General features: G+C 41.9%; 1 pseudogene; it reads right to left on the bottom strand.

The window, feature by feature from the left end:
- Nucleotides 1-824: 824 nt before the first annotated feature.
- Nucleotides 825-2,173, bottom strand: LOC111544191 (annotated as a pseudogene).
- Nucleotides 2,174-5,398: the final 3,225 nt, after the last annotated feature.

Raw genomic sequence — 5,398 nt, 5'->3', positions numbered from 1 at the left:
GTGGCTCAAAAGAAGTTGGAAAGTTGGGCTTGTGTCTCTTTCTGTTGCTCAGATTTCTTGTCACAGGGTTTGGTTTCTAATGAAACCTGGCTTAAAGTGGACAGCTTGTGCCTTCCAATGACTTTTCATCTAATGATATGTGACAAGCACCAAAAAAGTACTGGCCTTAAACATATATTAGAGACAAATTGTCTAGATCCCAGACCTCCAAAACAAAATTGTGCAAGTAGGGAGAGGGATGTCTTTCCACTAATTAATTGCAAAGAAAACAATGCAACAAAGGTCAACCTCTTCATGTCCCTTCTATTTCTTCACCCTCCCTCTTCTTCACTTCAGCCACTCACACAAAAAATAAAGGTCACTTGAAATACCACCAGCCTTAATATTTTGCTATATAGTGATTATGATTAAGTGGATGGACTCTGGGGTCAGCCGGCCTTAGTGTGAGTCATGGCTCTAGGTGCCCTTGGGTAATTACATTAATTCTGTAGGCTTTAGTTTCTTCATCTGTGAAATGGAAATAATAATAGCATTGACCTCACATAGTTCTTATAAGAATGAACTAAAGTCATCCACATAAGAGGCTCAGAATATGACCAGGCAAATAGTAGGTACTCAATAATGTCACTATCACAATCAGCATTATAATATATATTAATAAATATATCCTTGCCATTTTAATTATGAATATATACATTTACATATACTCTTTTTTTAAAGTAAACCACACTTTATATCTGGTTTTTGTAATCGTTTTTAAACTTACAATGTATTATGAACATTTTTATACATCATTAATCTCCCAGAACAACATTTTTTTTTTTAACTCTGAACTTTTTATTGGCCTCCTGCTCCCCAAAGGGTACCCTGCTTCTGCTGGCTTAATGCCTCAGAACTTTGGTGTCGTTGGTCTCAGACACCACTTTGCCATCCACTATCCAGCGGGTGGTGGTCTTTTGGATGGTTTGCATGGAGTTGCTGCTGTCCAAGGCATCACCAAGATTGAATTCCTCGCCATCTTCCAGCAGGCGGCGGTAGGTGGCAATCTCAGCTTCCAGCTTGACCTTGATGTTCAGCAGGGCCTCATACTCCTGGGCCTGTCGCTGTCCCTCTGCCCGGGTCTGTGCCAGCTCTGACTCCAGGTGCAGCAGGATCCCATTGAGCTGCTCCATCTGTAGGGCGTAGCGGGCCTCCACCTCCCTCAGGCTGTTCTCCAAGCTGGCCTTCAGATTTCTCATGGAGTCCAGGTCGATCTCCAAGGACTGGACTGTACGTCTCAGCTCTGTGAGCGTCGTCTCAGCAGCTCCAACCTCGGCGGACTGTGTGGTGACCACTGTGGTGCTCTCCTCAATCTGCTGAGACCAGTACTTGTCTAACTCCTCTTGGTTCTTCCGAGCCAGCTCATCATATTGGGCCCGGATGTCTGCCATGATCTTGACGAGGTCCTGAGATTTGGGGGCATCTACCTCCACGGTCAACCCAGAGCTGGCAATCTGGGCTTGTAGGCCTTTTACTTCCTCTTCGTGGTTCTTCTTCATGAAGAGCAGCTCCTCCTTGAGAGCCTTGATCTCTGTCTCCAGCTGCAGTCGAGAGACATTGGTGTCATCAATGACCTTGCGGAGCCCATGGATGTCATTCTCCACAGACTGGCGCATGACCAGCTCTGTCTCATACTTGACTCTAAAGTCATCAGCAGCAAGACGGGCATTGTCAATCTGCAGAACGATGCAGGCATTGTCCACAGTATTTGCGAAGATCTGAGCCCTCAGGTCCTGGATGATCTTGAAGTAATGGCTCCAGTCTCTGACCTGGGGTCCCTTCTTCTCCAAGTGCTCCCGGATTTTGCTCTCCAGCCTCCGGTTCTCGGTCTCCAGGCTCCTCACTCTGTCCAGGTAAGAGGTCAGGCGGTCGTTCAGGCTTTGCATGGTCTCCTTCTAGTTCTGGATGCCTCCCATTCCTGCCAGACCCCCGGCCATCCCTGAGGCCAGGCCCCTGGACCCCATGCCGCCCCGGAAGCTGGTGGAGCGGGACACGGAGATCCGGGAACCAGAGCCCCCGCGCCTGCATAGACACTGGCCGCGCTGCTGACCGGCCGGGCGCCGTAGCTGGGCACCTGGACAGAGCCCAGGGACCGGTAGTTGGTAGAGAAGGTGGAGCGAGTGGTGAAGCTCATGCTGTATGGGAGGAAGGCGGGAGGACAGGACTCAGGCTTTGCGGACCCAGAACAACATTTTTAATACTGCAGAGTATGCCATTACATGAATGTAGCCTGGCGTATTTAACCAATCTCCTATTGTTAGACAATTAGGTTGTTTCCAATACTTGATAGTATAAATACCCTCTGAGGAACTGCTTTGTAGAGGTTTCTTGCACACATCATTAGTTGCTGCCTTAGGATGAATTCCCAGAACTAGAACCACTGAATCAAAAGAAATGCAATTAAAATATTCTAAAAAGAATAAGTGCATTACAGAAAATAAGGAAAAGGAAAAATACAATTCCACTATACTAATACACACTAATGTAATTTGGGCAATTTAGAATTTCCAGTGACTTTATTTTTCCTTAGAAGAGATAGAAGCTTCAAGTAAAAGATGGGCAGATGTTTATTATTTCTGCTCCCTTCTGAAACTCACTGAAATGACAAGGAAGAACTAAAAACAAACAAACAAAACAAAAACTTCATAAGCTCATAATGTTAAAAAGAATGGAATAGGAGATGTCAACAGCCAAAAGATGTGAACAATATTTTGAGAGCTGAAAACCAGATCAGATGAGCAATAACTGACTTTGTGGATCAGAGGAAACTAAAATTCATGCCATGACTAAAACTCCACACTGACTTTAAATGAAGCAGCTAGATCCTTCTGATCCCCTCTGTAGCCCTAAAAGAAGACAGACAATTTACCTTCTGGAGAGGCTGAATCAGACCATTCTGAACCAGAAATAGGAGGCACTGCTGAGGGTAGGATGAGGCATCTTCATGAAAGAGATGTATTTAAGTGAAAGTTGACATACCCGCTGAAAAATAAGACTCCCAGCCGCTTCCTTAGCTCAAGTCCCAGCATGCTGGCAGCCAGGCTCATACACTCTTTCCCCTTCCCCATCCTTGCTTCCTGGTGGGAAATTGGGGGATTCTTCTGAGAGCAGCTAATGAGTCTAAGAGAAAAGGCTACAGAGTTTCCCCTAAGGAATGGCCCCACACAAGCTATAGTGAAGTCCAGCAACTGACAAGTCTCCCCACTCCATGTGGAAGAGGATCACTTTTGAGAAAAGCTCCAAATATGAAATACACCAAAGAAACCAAACTAACCAAAAAGAGAAGCTCAGGATAAAAAAAAAAAAAAACCAGGGCAGGAAGCAGAAGAAAAAATACTGCATCCATGAAATGATAACAGGAGCCTATTTTAAAAAATTAGAAAACAAGGCAATGCTCTGAATAGTTAAATATATGAGGGGGAAAACATCAACTTTTGAAAGATAGTCAAGGAAATCTCCCAGAAAAGTAGAAGAAAAAGCTAAAGTCATAGAATAAGGGATATAGATAAAGGATATAGTTAGATGTAAAGGATAAGAAAACTTGAGACAGATGTTCCAGAAAGAGAGAACCAAGAAAACAAATAGGAAGAAATCATTAAAGAATCAATACTGGGTCTGAACTGAAGGAGAGTGATGCACAATACAGTGAATGAGAAAAAACATACCCAAGACACCTCATTCACTAATTTCATAGCACCAGGAGTAAAAAGGTCATAGAAGACTCTAAAAAGAAATTTTAAAATTAAAATACAAGTCACTTATAAAAGATTGAGAATCGGAATGGCAATTGAAGGTAACGGAGAAATTCTGGGGGAAATGATTTTAACCCAGAATGCTATACCCAGCCAAACTATCACTCAAGTGTACCAAATATAATAAACAGTTTCAGACATTCAAAGTCTCAAAAAAATTTATCTTCTTGTCTCAAGAAACTATTGGTGGGTATGCTTCCTAAAATATGGGAGTATGAAAAGGAGAAAAAGACACAGTGATGGGAAAGCTGACTGCTGTAATTTAGAAAACCAAGAATAATTGAATAGCTAATGAAGATATAAACTTACTTTTTTCTCACATAACAGCCCAAGATAAATATTTCAGGTCAACAGGACAACTGCTTCCTTTCAGAGATTGTGGTTCCTCCTGTATATCTTGTTTTTCTGCCACGTCTTAGGGGCAATGGTTCTCAAAAATGTGATCCTCAGGCCAGTAGCATCAGCATCACTTGAGAACGTGTTAGAAATGCAAATTCTCAGGTCCCAACACCAGACCTAATGAATCAAAAATTCTGGGCATAGATGCCAGAAATCTGTGTTTTAACGAGACTTCCACGTGATTCTTACGCATGCTAAAGTTTGAAGATGACTATCCTAGGGCATTATCCTTTTCTGCATGATGAAAGTTTGATTGCAGGTACTTTCATTTTCCAGTTCACCAGAGGGGAAAAGTGTGGAGGTTTTTATGGACCAGGCCAGGAATTAACATACATTGCTTCCACTAACATTTATTTGGCAAAATCTAGTCATGTGGTAACCCCTAGCTTTAAAGGTGAGTTGGATAGTGTAGTGTTTAGTTGGGCAACCTCATATTAGCTACAATTCTATCACAATGAAAGAAGGAAAGAAAGGATTTTGGAGGATAACCAGCAGTTTCCACCATATGTATAATCCAGGCAACAGGACTCCAACAAAGATCAATCCCAGATGATGTTTAAGGGACCCCTAGAATGTCCTGTTCACAGGGCTAAAGCTGTAAATCAGGCCACAGAGCAGAGTCCAGACGGGAACAGAAAAGCCAAAAAGCTCTAGGAAGGGCGGCCAATGAAAATAATGAAACAAGAGAATACCTGTATTTGAATGTATTGACAGGAGATTTTGTGGATGAATTAATAATAGGTACATAGAAAACTAAACAAAATACAAAAACAGAAAACTGTTAATTCCAGGGAAAACAAAAGGCTGAATGAAAAAGGAAACATAATTATAGGATTCTATGTGGCTTACCTGGGAATAATATTTACATAGTCATAAAATAAATATTTAATGTTGATTTTACCAAAAATGGTGGCATAACTATGTTGGGAGATTGAGCAGAGAGAAAGTGTGTGCAGGCCAGTTTAATGATGATAATAAGTAATGTTTATATGTGCTTACTGTGCACTGGACATTATTCTCAGCCCATTATATTTTCAACATTTAATCTTCATAGTCACTCTGTGAGGAAGATACTATTATTGTTACAAGAAAGCAGTCCCGATCCAGACCCCAAGAGAGGGTTCTTGGGTCTTGCGCAAGAAAGAATTCAGGATGAGTCCATAAAGTGAAAGCAAGTTTATTGAGAAAGTAAAGGAATAAAAGAATTG

This window comes from Piliocolobus tephrosceles, chromosome 7 (genome assembly GCF_002776525.5).
Source record: "Piliocolobus tephrosceles isolate RC106 chromosome 7, ASM277652v3, whole genome shotgun sequence".
Taxonomy (NCBI): domain Eukaryota; kingdom Metazoa; phylum Chordata; class Mammalia; order Primates; family Cercopithecidae; genus Piliocolobus; species Piliocolobus tephrosceles.
Note: the sequence above shows the minus strand (reverse complement) of the source record. Positions and strands in the feature narration are given on the sequence as shown.